The 14,959-nt window shown below is 36.0% G+C and overlaps 4 pseudogenes; all 4 read right to left on the bottom strand.

Annotated features, from left to right (window-relative positions):
• Positions 1 to 2,164: 2,164 nt before the first annotated feature.
• Positions 2,165 to 2,516, bottom strand: LOC125593951 (annotated as a pseudogene).
• Positions 2,517 to 3,543: 1,027 nt separating this feature from the next.
• Positions 3,544 to 5,238, bottom strand: LOC125593950 (annotated as a pseudogene).
• Positions 5,239 to 7,097: 1,859 nt separating this feature from the next.
• Positions 7,098 to 7,823, bottom strand: LOC125593949 (annotated as a pseudogene).
• Positions 7,824 to 8,437: 614 nt separating this feature from the next.
• On the bottom strand, positions 8,438 to 14,564 carry LOC125593956 (annotated as a pseudogene).
• Between the last annotated feature and the right edge of the window lie 395 nt (positions 14,565 to 14,959).

Below are 14,959 nucleotides of genomic sequence, written 5' to 3'. Positions count from 1 at the left end.
CCTCCAATAGAGGTTAGTCTCCTACCTTAAATAATATTATGTTCATGATTCTCACTAATATGTTGGAAATTAATCAACTGAACCATTCTTCATGTATTTATATCCACAATTACAAATGTATGATGTTGATAAACACATATAGAAGAAAACTTAGCAGTTGGTTCAATTGATATATAGATAGAACTTAAAAGACACAAATCACAAATAGAAGAAAAAAGATCAAACGGTGGAGGACGGTGATGATGGAGATGTTGTTGGTTTAGCAAGTCGTCGTGGGAGACCACATTTTGGCAAACATTCTTGGTAACAAGGCTTGTTTTGTTTGCCACATCTAATGGAACAGACTCTGAAACAAAAGAATCTTGAATCTTCTGTTGGCTTGATATCATCACCATCATCAACATCAACATTCATTCCATTGCATACTTGTAAAACAAATCCCATCATTATCAATGCCATGACCATATAACATTTCCCGCCATTTCCTCTTACAAGTTTTTTTCTGTTCAAAACAAAACTCTAGGACTTCTGTTTGTTGTATGAGATGTGTAGATTGGTGATAGAGAGGAAGGCTTTAATATAATGAGTTTTGCCTCTATATATAGTACATTTTTTTGTTTTTGTTGTTTGATATGTTTAGTTTGGTTAGATTTATGTCTGGCTTGATATAAATAGGATTGGCTAAGTATTGTTTGAACTGCATTCTTGTTATGTACTTAGTGGCTGGAAAATATGAAAATATGTGAGGTATAGTTTACATTGTGGTCTCATGGATTTTAATAAATTTAAATCTAACAAAAATCTACGGTTATTTAATCAATGATTCTACATTTCTACAGTGAATAGTAATAGCGGAACCAAACTTTTACATATCAATACTGAACATCCATTGGTTGATGTATTGACTAAGCCACTCTTCCCGCACAATTTCATCATCTCATTGGCAAGATGATTTTATATTTGTTAATCATGCTTACAATATTTTTAATTATGATTTGGGTTTATTCAATTAGAATTTTCTATATCAAATTAGAATCCACTAGTATTTAGAAAATTTTTGAATACATAATCAATCGAAAAATTCCAAGCAATTTCATGGTAAATTACTAAAACATAAATTTTAATGATTTGATGAGTTACACATACTAGCTGTGAAAAAACCAAAGTTACATAAAGACAAACTACTATAGTATTTTAAGATCCCATGATTTCAAGTTTATGAAATAAATAAGAGAAAGCCAATCTCACAAATTCCATCAAGTACAAACAAAAACAAAAATTATATACTAGGCAAAATGTGTATTATAACAATAACTAGAGGGTCAAGATTTGGAGGTAGAGGGCTCATTACGAGGACGTGATAGTTGGGAGGTGATGATAACAGAAGAGGTAGAGAAGCAGTGGTGGAGGAGGAAGCAGCTGGTCCCATGGAGGAGGTAGTTCCAGAATTTGTTCTGATGATTGGTTGATTGGCGGTGGTAATGACAGAAGATCATCAAGCAACAGAGCTTCCCGAGAGAGGTGAGTTTTTCTTTGAGCTTCAAATAAATCTATGTTAAACTCTGCGCACTTTCCCTATGAACTGATTGATTGATGTATGTAAAACATGAGTATTGGAGGTGCTTGCTTCAATTGTGGGCGTTCAGGACACATGGCAGCAGATTGTCCTAACAAGAGAAGGTTCTAAAATGTTCTTATTTAATGGTATCCTTGTCCTTTTTGGTGTTATTAATGTGAATCCTTTCGTGCTTGTTGCGATCACGGAGGATGTGTGCTTCAGAGAAGGTTTAGCAATAAGCATAGTGCAGAAAAAAAAAAATAGAGGCGGAAAGTGAGCAAGGGAGATTGCTTCAGAAACACGGGAAAGCTGTTTTTATATTTAGGTTATAGTGATCAGATTCCATGTTTCAGAGTTTGTATGATTTAAGTGGTTAGTGAAGTCTAAACACACTACTCTCATGTTTTGTTTTTGTTGTTGTACGTTTCTATTGTTATATATGAATCGGGATCACATGTGTTTGACAGAAGGTGGTCTATGTCCTTATAATAGAAAACAAGTTTGAATGAACTTGCCACACAAATACCAGAGATATAATTAAAGTTTATCATAACTCTCAAATTTTCCTTCTTGATAGACGAAATCTTCAGCAGTTAGCTTGATCCATCAAACAGTGGAGGAAGGTGATGATGGAGATGTTGTTGGTTTAGCAAGTCGTCGTGGGAGACCACATTTGGCAAACATCTTGGTAACAAGGCTTGTTCTGTTTGCCGCATCTAATGGAACAGACTCTGAAGCAAAAGAATCTTGAATCTTCTGTTGGCTTGATATCATCACCATCATCAACATCAACATTCATTCCATTGCATGCTTGTAAAACAAATCCCATCATTATCAAAGCCATGACCATATACACTTTTCCCGCCATTTTTCTCTTACAAGTTTCTTTGGTTCAAAACAAAACTCTAAGATTTGTGTTTGTTGTATGACTATGAGATGTGTACATTGGTGATAGAGAGGAAGGCGTTTATATATTGAGGTTTTGCCTCTATATATAGTACATTGTGTATTTTTTTTGTGTTTTTGTTGTTTGATTGTTAGGTTGGTTAGATTTCTGCTTGGTTTGACATAAATAGGATTGGCTAACCATTGTTTGAACTGCATTCTTGTTATTCATTTTTTTTTGTTATATCATTTAGTGACTGAAAATTATGAACATATGCGAGGCATAGTTTACTTCTACATCATGAGGTATGAATTTGAGTCTCACCGAAGACAATATATGTAGATTAAAAGAGAAAAGACTACATAAGATTTTAGCATGGTCTAAGAATTACCGTCACGCGTGGATTTCGTAAGACGATCCAGAGTGATATTCTCAATCGTGAATCCCTATAAAGCAAATAAAAATTCTAATTGTAATATTTTCTTTGTAATGTTTCTCATAGTTTTTAATATCATATTTTATCAACGTTAAAACGTTTACTAAAATTGTTTTTGTCATTTTTAATGAACAAGAGACCATTATTGTTGTCTCATGAATTTTTAAAACGTTTAATCCAACCAAATTTATTGTTATTTAATTTAATATTTTATGCTGACAAAAACTTAAATATTGTAATATACTTTTAAATTCACTTCTTTTATTAAATTTTGTATTTGTTAATCATGCTTACGAGACGTGAGATCCAATGGCGGGGCGGTTGGGGTGTTAGATTTTCTGTAACAGGTTATCCACGATGAACTTCCTAATGACTCAGAGACTTGTGTGCACCGTTCTTGGCGTGCATGAAAGAAGGCTCTACCATTCTAATGCACACCAGCAGCCAAAAGAGAACGGTGTGGTCTCTGGAGTTATACCAACTAGCTCACGAGGTAGTGATATGAATTCAAGTTGAGAATTATAGATAAGTTGAGCCAATAATAACAGACTGAGTCGAGTTAGTATATATGCACATTAGATACATCTTTTTTGATAATTAATTAAACATATGAGGATTTTGGTGAAAACAAAAAGTTAAGATAAATAGAAATAATCTAGGATATTATGAAATCCCATGAATTCAAATTTTTAATGAAATTATTACAGAAAGCCAATCTCACAAATCCCACCAAATACCAAAACAAAAACAAAAAATTATATAATATAGGTAGAATATGTATTAAGTTGCACAAAAAAAAGGTAGAATGTGTACTACATTACAATAATAACAGTAATCATATGGTTATATAGAAGAAAAAATACGGCCAAACATGGACTTCCTAGTAAAGATGCCACTGCCCAGCAACCTGTAAAAATTTAAACAAAGCAGACATTAATAATCATCACTTACGTACTCCTTTTGTCCTAAAGATTTCTACAGAACTATAAAATTCTAAAGAAAGAAGACATTAGTAATCATCACATACATAAACCCCTTCTGTCCTAAAGATTCTACAGAACTATATACTATAGACATGATATAACAAAGCATCAGCTTCCACAGCCTTTATTCCAGATTCTCTAGTTAAATTTTTACTTTTATACATCAGAACATGAGCTGGAAAATGATTATCATTGACTGTTAAAACATACATACCTGATCAATTAATCTGGATATCTCTTTACTGATGCTGCTGCCTAGGCTGCAACCTAAAAATAAAACGTTAATAGATTCGTTAACTCAAGAATCTACCAATCAAGAATCCATTGATTCAAACTTGTAAAACATTAGGTACACGCTTCTACATTACATATGGTTCTAATGAATCTTTTATTTCATTTTTGACTACTAGTGATTAGAGGACAGTTGCAGCTATTGGTTTGTACCTTCTCAGCTTCAGGAGAAAAGACTGCCTTCACCTCCTGAAACACATCTTCAATGGGCTTTGCGGCATGAATCTGAAGAGCCAAGTAAAAAAACAACACTTTGTTACAACTTACAACTGCTTGACCTTCAAGCAAATATAGAAGAAAAAGATTTTTACCTTTCTAACTTTCCCCTTAGCTTCATAGTACTGAATCACTGGTAAGCTAGATTCAAGAAACACCTTGAAACGCTTCCTTATAGTCTCAATATTGTCATCCTCTCTCCCTTCAACAGAGTTAACAATCAATAATGTATATATATGGAACAAGAGGCTACACTGAGTAAACGCTTATTACTACCTGGTTACGTCCTAATAAGCGTCTCTCCATCTCTTCCTCAGGACAATCAAAGAACAAGACAAACTTTGGTTCAATCTCAGTCTACAGAAACCACCAAAGACATGTCATTTAAGCAATTTGTATTGCCAAACATAAACATTTTGAATGTTAACTTACAACTTTTTCAAATGCTGCTCGGTTCTCCTCATTGCGAGGGAACCCATCAATGAGGAACTTGTCATTCCCGTTCTCCTGAATTGCTTTCTGGAGAAGCTTGATTGTCACCTCAGAAGGTACAATCTTCCCTTCTTTGATCATATTCTGGATCATAGTTCTGTTGGAAAAAGACAAAACACTTACACAAAAATAAAGGATCTCAAGAAGGATAATGAATGTGAAGCTGATTAAGGCCATACCCATTTTCAGAACCTGATTTAATCTCAGCCCTGAGAAGGTCTCCAGCACTGAGATGTGTGTAACCAAAATGCTCAACGATATAGGCACACTGTGTACTTTCCCACTGCCTGGACCACCTGCTCAACATAATACAGAACATAAACCTCAGAAGATGTACAAATAACTTTCAATAAGTAGAACTAAGAGAGAATCTCATGGTTCATAAGGACAATGCAACTTACCCAGAACAAAAATAACATTGGTTTCTTTGCACTTGAGGTTCCATTTACCTCCTGGAGAAAATAGATCACAAACAAACTTCAAAATAGGCTTTAACAATGTATCTCATAAGCAGAACAATCACTGTATGTAATTGGATTATTTTAACAATAATTAGGATTATTTTAACAATAAGATCATTATTATAGTCACACAACAATCTTCTACATACTTAAAATGGTTTATAAAATTCCATCAGAAGTGTGGAATCATTACCTTGTTTGCAGCATCAACAACGGATCCATGGTACTAATAATCAATTCGTTCAAATATTACCTGTGATTAATAAGAAGGATTTAAATCATTTTTCATTAAAATCTCCATTAATGGAACCAAAAGCATAGATCTAAAAGGAACATAAAGGTGGAAACTTTAAAACAGCTTTAGCAAATTCTACAACACAAGCTAATAAAAGATCAAGTGATGTAAGCACAGACAAATGCTGACGTGTATATAGAACAACACACAAAGAACCCAGATCCGACAGAACATAAAAATGAGAACTTTGAAACAATTCAATTCTAAAAATATGTGCTTTTGATTCTATCTAGACGAATCTGAATTCATGTGACTTAAGCGCAGATCTAAATCTGGAGAATGAATCAAGGATCTAATAAAGATGCAAGCTTTGGCTGAATTGTAAGAGATCGAGCATTTGGGACAATGACATGAGTGAAAGACACAAACCCATTTACATATGTTTTTAGAAATTCGCATGCAATTTTCAGACAGGATTATAAGAAGCTGTGAAAGAGACAATGGAAAAAAGATCTGCAAACCTGAAGCAAAGGGAACACGGAGAGCTTTGATTAGACGCTGAAAGGTGAGAAATGGAGAAGGAGAGGCAAAACCGATATAAATAAGCGCACATACATATGTTTTTATATATTTATACATTCCGTTTTAATTATTTATTTAATCTTCTGTTGGTTACTTTTTAAGTAACGTCCATGTGTCTGTTACTTTTAGTTTTGTTTTTTCAATATAATACTTTTTTTGGTTATTTGACATTTTTAAATTAAGCACATAATTATTTTATATTATTAAATCATGCCTAAACATTTTAGTAAATTTCAGGATAAAATGATCATAAAACATAAAAATTTGATAAAATTATAGTGAAACAAAAATTTGTCTAAAAGTACTTAGTTTGACAAAAACAAAGTTGTTGCCAAAGAAAAAAAGATTGACAGAAAGAATTCTTGTAGTAGTCGAGAGCTTGTCATAAGAATATCTAATCGTCAACATACATATATTAGAGTTTTTTTTTTTTTTTTTGAGAACTGGCTTTTGCATATTTTAGAGTATAATGATGGGCATTAGTTTTTTACGATTCAATGAATAAATAAGCTTTACTAATCTGAAATAGTATTCATACATGCCACACAATGAAAATATGCTTAAAGGTTTCTTTGACAACGTTGTGCAGTAGATGGAGTGTTCATGCTGAACTGTGATTACAACTTAGTAAATTTGCTTATGCGGCCTCTAGACCGGGTCTGAATTCTGAGGTCTATGAGCCAAACGAGCCTAACATATGGACCTTGCGTATCATTGTCATAGATTTTATTAGAGTTCTTGCTTTGTGTAACACTTTTTTCATAAGTCAAGCAAGGTACTTCGAATTTAACGATTCAAGTAAGTCTACTCACGTGGCACATCGCTTATTTCCATGAAAAGTTTATTCGTCTCGCTACAAAGCATCCCAATTGGTTAACAATTTATAATGATAGAGGTGATGATCTTGTGATAAATCATGCACGGTAACCTACTTTTAATCATAAACCTCAAAAAAAGTATTATGTAAATTCAAGCTTGACTTGCTCGAAAACTTTATCGGCTTTGGCAATTACTATTTGAAACTATGGATATTCAAAACTATAAGTATGTTATAAAGTGAAGGTTAACAAATAGATATTATTAACTAGGTTTGGACGTAGAGCTCAAGATTATGAAGAATAGAGACAAGTTTAGAAATGGTGAGAGGTTTCTCTTGAAAGTCATTAAGTCCAGCTTCCATAAACTCTTTCACCTCTTCTTCCTCAGCTCTAGTTGTTACTCCTGCTATCTTGCTCTCTATCCCCATCTCTCTTAGTCTCCTTGTGGCCTAATACAAAAAATTCAATTAATCAATACAAAACAATCCATCAGTTATTGAAAAATACTAAAATGCATTTATAAGGAGTCTAATTCCAGCATTAAGTAGAACAGTTTCCTAAGGCTTCTTTATTATGGATGAGTGAAAGATATATCAATATACCTGAATACCATTCATGATGGGCATATCCATGTCCATGAGGATGAGATCATAGTTCTGCCGGAAAAAGAACGTCAACGGCTTCTTGGCCGTTAGATACGACGTCGTTTTTAATCCGAGACGGTCCAAAAGTTTAGATGGACACTTTGGTTTACAAAGTTGTCATCGACGACCAAAGCTGTTAACTTCGACGCTTCCAAATTTGGAACTTCACCAGCCATCTCAAAAACTTCTAAGAAAATATTATAGACTTCTAAGCAAATATGTTTGTGATGGAATCTGAAAAACTCGTTGCAGTCTCTATTTTAAAAGGAGAAGACATTGATAACGATAAGATTCATCAACTTATGAAAACACCAAAAACAGGATCAGTTGGATTTTGTTTGGATTCTGAGGAGATCTAGTGGTATTTTCCATTTTTTATTACACAAGATTGATCAAAGATCTTTAACTTTTCATGATACTTAGAGTTTAGATTTAGATCAATTAATGTCAATGTATTGAGATATTAATTAGCCAAACACAATGGGAGAAGAGACATGAATAGCAAATAATCATATATGATTATAGTTTTAGAGATGTTTTCTGCTAATTTTAGCAATAAATATCACATTAGTTATTAAATATCTAAAATTCATTGAAAGTTCTGAGATTATCAAAAATCTACGTATTATTTTTTTAACAAAACATTGATAGAATGATATAACAAAATCTTTTACAGATTGCATCTCTTTCCTCAAAGATATTTTATTAGTTAAGTTAATTATTTAAAATCTGATAATTCCACAAACATGATTAGTAAATATATATGTCACTATTAAACATACACAATTGCCGATTTGATTTCTGACATTTTTATTATTCGATTTTTATATAAAAGTAAAAGAAAATATTTTACAGAGGTTGTGGCCTTGACTGAACAATGTAACATCTTCACCAACCAAACAACCTTCAACGTCTTGTGCACAACCAAAGTTTCTTTCAAGAAGAAACCAACCGAACCGAGTCTCTGACCAAGTCTCTGTCTAAACACCGAGTCAACCGTTAACCGTTTCTTGCTATAGTCAACGGTCAACCGAACATACTTGCCATCAGCAGGACCTTTCCCTGACACAAGAAGCTCTTCACTGAAGTTAGCAAACGCTAAGGTCTGCACAATCCCATCAAGCTTACCAGAAGCTAATCTCCACGGTGTTCCTCTCGTCCCCGAAGCTAAAGTCTCACCTAAACCAGGAGCAATCTCAGCTCCACGAGGTTAGTGCCTGGATCAGAAGGACTCACGTGTGGAGAACGAAGATAAGTCAGGAGAAAGCATTTCTTGAACTAAAACCGCCATTGAAGCCTCTATTTGAGAGACACCAGCAGCTCTACGGCTCAGAACAGCTCTTCTTGTGTAGAGAGAAGCCCAAAACTCGGCAAACGGAAGCAGAGAACACTGAAGGATCTGAGGGGCTCACGTTGGGGATTGATTCATAGAGTCTGCTGCTGACATTCCAGCTAAGTCCTCAACGTTGGCGCTAGAACGAACAATGAGACGAGTGTCTTGGGAAAGGCTTTGCTTATGCTGTTGATTGTTTCTTTAGGGACTTGAAGTGATTCCATCACTTTATGGATCTGATCACATATGCTGTCTAGCTCACCGTCTTGAGGTGTGGCGGTTTCTAGCTTTTTCTAGGAGAGATGTAAACTTTTCTTCTGAGTTGCTTTGCTTTAAAGCTAACTCCATTGAGCCAAAAGGTATGACAACTCCGGTTGGAACCTTGAATGATGCTGGAACTCCGTGTTCGCTGTGCACTGCAGATTCATTTTAAAACCACACAAAGGAATCAGATATTGTTCCACTCAATTTAATCCCATTAAGACATTAAGAACCCTGTGATTCGGTTTATTGGGTCGGATATTTCGGTTTCGGTAGTTCGGTTTGCACATTCCACCAAAGTACACCGCAAAAATCAGTCCGGTTTTCGGTTAATTTCGGTTTTTAATTTTACTTCCGAAAATAACCGATTTTTTTTGTTTCACTTAAATTTTTAGTGTAATTTTCTAAAAACTCGGATATTTTCGGGTTAAATTGTTAGTTTAGTTATTATGGTTAGTTTGGTTAATTTGATTTGGTTATTTGGTTAAATTAGATATTGGTGTTTTTTTTTTGAAAATCAGAAACCGAACCTAACAGAAAACCAAATAATTTTCAAAATCTCACCGAATTAAACCAAACTCAAAACCATAACCGAACCAAAAACCAAAAATTTTGGTTCAGTTACAAAATCTGAAGGCCTAAAGAAAACTTTTACCTCTAGTAGAGGCTGCTGCTAGAGATGCAAGAAGACCACATGCAGCAGCTTTTGAACCACATGTTGATACATCTGAATCAGCAAGTGTTATGATTCCTCCACTAGGGATATCCTGTGAACGAACATTTCTAAATCGGTATGCAATCTGAGTGTGAAAGTGTAGGTAGCCACAAGAGATATAAAGAGTTTTGACCTTGGATGAGAGTAAAGGAGTCTATTAGAAGATGAGGAAACAGGCTTTGACTCTTCATCATCGACAGATACACTCTTCTTATCCGTCCTTTTGTTATCTTCAGTTGACAGTATCAGATTCACATTGCTTGGAGATGCTTCCAAACTGTAAGGTTCACATTATAAAGAACATTAGGGAAGAGACATGGAGCCTCTTGGATAACGTGAGAATGAATTTACCTCACATATTTCCAACAAGTCGCCGTATCTCAGCCACCTTTTCATCGTCATCACATGTCACAAAAGACGATTTTCTCCTGTGTGATGGGGAAAAGAGTGCGTCAACAATGCACTTCTTTAGTAGATTTTTTTGGGGGAAATGAAATAAGGGGGTGAAGGTTATATTGCCTGCCGCGCTCTAACGCCGAGGTGAGACAAGTGAGGAAGTTCCTGGAGAAGCATGACTCCAGCTATGTTCCCATTAGCAGCACTTACCTGTTACAATGTAATCTTTAGTACTGATGTTAGGACTCACGCTGAGGTTGAATGTTAGGTTAAAAACCTCTTCATCTCCATCAGCTTTGTTGACTAATAGAATAACAGGACCACCATCAGTTGATGGTAATGACCTGGCACAATGCTATCCACCTGCAGTCACAAAACCAAGAGAAAAGAGAAAAATATGCAATTGTGAATCTCATCCAAGTTACAAAGCCAAGCATATGGTTCTAGAACACTAAGACATTAACTGTTTTATGCATTTGCATTATCAGTAACAAGTTGTACTTAAGAAGAGTTCACACATAACATTATCTTTTAAAACACTAGCACTGAGACCAGACAGTATGAGTCAACAAAGCAATAAAGTGAAGACCAAAGCTATGTTGTTCTTTTGCCTTCTCCACGTACCTGAACTAATGTTCCAGAAGTTGATCCAGGTACAATGACGTCCCATCCCTCAGAACCAAGGTGTTTCTAACAGCTTTCAGAAGAACAGTGCAGAGCTTTGAGATCTGAAAAATATACTACAAGGTAGAACCACAGCTTTGGTCAGAGGAATATACAGAAAGAGAAACATTCTCAAATGATTTCATGAGGCTGCTTGTACGGCTTAAGTTAAGTACAAGGAAGTAAAGGACAGACTTACCCCGCACGAATCTCTGCTTCTGTATAGGTCTTGACACTGTTCTCTGGAATCCCTAGAGCTCTTCCTAATATCTGAAACGAGAAGCAAGTTCTATTAATATTAGCAGCAAAGTGATGATTTGGTCTAATAAGTCTTTTTCTAGTAGACAAAACAATGTGGCCATAAGCAGCATGTGAATATGTGATTATGTGTACCTCCACATTAGAAGGAAATATTGAAGAAGTAAATCAGAATATTCTGCTGTTAATCTCCTTGCTCATCAAGTGTTGCTTTCAGCCTCATGGCCCAAATGGTTTTCCCATCCTCTCCCTACATAAGAAATGAGCATAAGCAGCTCCTAGTTATAGCTCTTACATGGAGAGGAGGAGTTGAGATAAGTGAGAGAAGGAAAACCTTCTTTTTCAAGTAGGTCTCTCTCTCGCCACGCTAGTAGTTCGTTTCCAATGGCTAAACATTCCTCTTGCTTCCAACCAGATAGACCCACTTGGTGAACACCCAAGACCAAAGCATCTAGAGGATCATTCCACGAGGAAAGTCTTTTGATCCCACATCTTTCGCCAGTTTAACAGCTCCTCCCATAGTTTCAACAGCATTGAGAATCTACTCAAAATCATTGACAAGACGTGAGGCTGAGAAATAAAGCTCCAAAAGAAATAAATAAATATCTTATGCAGACCTGCTTAGTAGAACAAAAAAATAGTCCTCAAGGCCAATCTCACAAAGACGCCACTAAACAAAAAGGTAGCAAACTATATAAATAAACAAATTGCTAATTGATAATATGCTGAATTGTATTTTTTTAAAAAAGAGCTCACCTTCTGGCGCATTGCAATGGCAGCATCAGGAGCATCATTACGCAAGCCGCTGTTAAGTTCCTTAACAATTGTTTCTCTTAGAGAAGCCAGAGAATGCATAGTTTTAATCAACTCCAAAACATTGCTTGATTCTCCGGATGCGTCAAGGCGCTGGTAAATATAAATTTCAATTTTTCACTCATGAAGAGACTACAATAACAAACTTTGCAATGACTGTGTTTAATTCTTACCTTTACATTCAAGAAACAAAGTGAGAGCAGAAAGACCTCTCTCATCCATAGAAACTTTCATAGAATCAAGTTGTTCTGTGAGGCTGCAACAAGATACAAGAGCTATAAAATCATTACACATATGATGAAAGAAAAGGGTTGGCTTCAGAAAATGTAAGTACCTTCCAGCATTAAAGAAATCCTTAAGCTCATTATGGAATATTTTGAACTGCTCCACAAAGTCTCCACTGTATTTTCCTGGGTTCAGTGATTCTCTCAAGCATTGCTTCTGTTGCAATTAGATCTTCTGGACCGGCATTGCGGTGAAGCTTGTTTTGTATGGTGTGCTTGATCTCTTGCTGGAACAAAGATGTGTTATATATGAATACTATAACAGTAACTATGGTCATAAAAAAGCTAAAGAGAATATTATTACCTTGAGATCATGAGGAATGTCATACGATGGGCGATGTCTCTAATTCTAGTTAGAGGGACAGATGCAGTGAACTCTGCTTTGAAAGAAGGTAAACACAGATGGATTTTCCGAGCAACAAGCACTTCCTACCATATAAAACAATATCAAACTTAGAGAAGCTGCAACTAAGTCAACAATAGCTACATGTTTTTAAAGGCAGAGACCTTGGAAGCTCTTAGTAAACGGTTTTTTAAAACAATGTTCTAAACATCCGTCTATACCTAAACAAGACGATTTTTTTAAAAATATCAGTCTAGACTTAAAAATCGGTCTTGCCCGACTAATCAATAATCTCATGTAAAATGAATAATTACAGCCTAGCGATTTCTTGAACATTGGTTAAATATCAATAGTCTCTTCTAGGCTCCGAATAATCCGCCTAGTCGCTAATCCTATATAGTTACCACCTAGCTATTTCTTAAACATTACAATAGTGTGTCACCTCTGCAGTAGTAGCATCTTTCTTGCTGCAAATGTTCTCCAACTCACGGAATATAAGCCTGGAGATCTCAGCATGCCGGTTCGGACGGTGATGCCCTCCATCTTCAAAACATGGATCTGTCCTGTGTTTATCCACTGCATAAGATGCCAAACCAAAACCAAACGAAGATAAACAAAGGTGAACTCCCAGATAACGCTATAAAGAAGAAAAAAGAGGAAACCTTCAAATACACTGCAGAGTATATAAGCGCCTTCAACCTTTCTCCCTCTCAACACTCCCAACTATAACCTCCCGTACCATTTCAAGCTTTGAACACATGAACAGATTCAACAAATAAGAGACAGTTTCACCCAAAAGTGATAGCTTTAACAAACTTTCTAAAAATTGGGTCTGAAACGACTATTTCAAACCAATTTTTTTTTATAGACGGTCTAGTACTAGTGATTTTTAAATTACTAGTAACTAGACATGGTCGTTAATGGACATGATCACACTCTGTCCACAAACAATAAATAGACAAATGGATATGGGCTAATGGAATCTAGGCGCCCGCCTAAAAATAATACTTTAGAAGGCGCCTGCCTAACCACCGCTAGCGATTTCTTGAACATTGCTTTTAACTAAAGAGTACACATCAAACTCATAGTAATACCTTTCTCCACCAGTTCCTAGAGTTGCGATCACCTTCCACCATCTTGAGACCCGGACCTTCAAGACCATAGTATCCCAACTCCTCCCAACTTCTCTATCCCCATGCTCATTAGAACTCATAAAGGAAGCCTTTCCCTTTCCACTCCCCAGCCAACGCACTCTTCCGAAGCTGCGCACCGTTCTCACTACTCTCTCCCTCACCAACCTCCTCCTGAGAGACACACATCAAAGAGCCTCTCTAGTAGCGTCCCAGTGGCATACAACGGAGAAAGCTCCGGACTTTGGGAGGTTTAGGACACGGTTTCACCGGACTCCCATGAGAGTGAACCGTCGGTTTTCACAATGACGAACTTAAACTCCAGAGCCTGGTCTCCGTTGAGGTGAAGCTCGCAAACCCATCCAGTTTCAGTCCAAGTGAGAGGAGACTTCTCCTTCCATGAGCCATCTCTTCAGCTGAGCCAAAGATAGCCACGTGCTCACCGAACTTGACTTGATGGTTAAGTCTCACGTTCAGCTTCACTTCTTTCTCGACGGACCCGACCCGTCTTTGTTCTTCGGTGCTCCTCACTGGGTCAGGTCCAAAGTTTCGATTTTTTGTAAATTAATCAACGGTTTTGATCGAAAGGAAGAGGAAAGGAAGAGACTTTTACATGGTGGAGGAAGAGCAGAGCAAGTGAGGAGACGACGCGAGTCTGATGGCTGCGAATGTGGATTGCTCTGGGAGTGAAGTGGAGGAGTCTGGGGAGAGAGGAGTTTCTTGTGATGGAGGCGAAGGGAGAGGTGTAACAGTGGCTGCCAATGTGCTCTCATGGAGGTGGTGGTATAAGAGAGATTCTCTTTTTTTTTTCAAATCTTCTTCAAAGTCTAGAAAAATTGCCAAAAACAATCTAGAAAAATATCTTCTTTTTCTCACAAACTTTTCATTGATTTTTTTTTTTTCAGTCCGATGTGGCCATGATAAAAAAAAACAAAAAAAAAAAACAGAGATAATAGGATTGTGTTAAAGCCATTCTTTTCTTAGAAAGTACGTAAAGTACACCAGTTTTAGACTTAGTAATACGATTCGTTTTTATATACTTTTTCCAAAAACAGTTGCAAAGAAATAGCAATGCTCCTTATTTATGATTAAGATTTTTATTTTTTTTTGTTTCTCATGTATGTGTATTTTATAGTTTGGATTCAAATTCAAAGTATACGT

This window comes from Brassica napus, assembly GCF_020379485.1.
Source record: "Brassica napus cultivar Da-Ae chromosome A2 unlocalized genomic scaffold, Da-Ae chrA02_Random_13, whole genome shotgun sequence".
NCBI classification, from domain to species: Eukaryota; Viridiplantae; Streptophyta; class Magnoliopsida; order Brassicales; family Brassicaceae; genus Brassica; species Brassica napus.
Note: the sequence above shows the minus strand (reverse complement) of the source record. Positions and strands in the feature narration are given on the sequence as shown.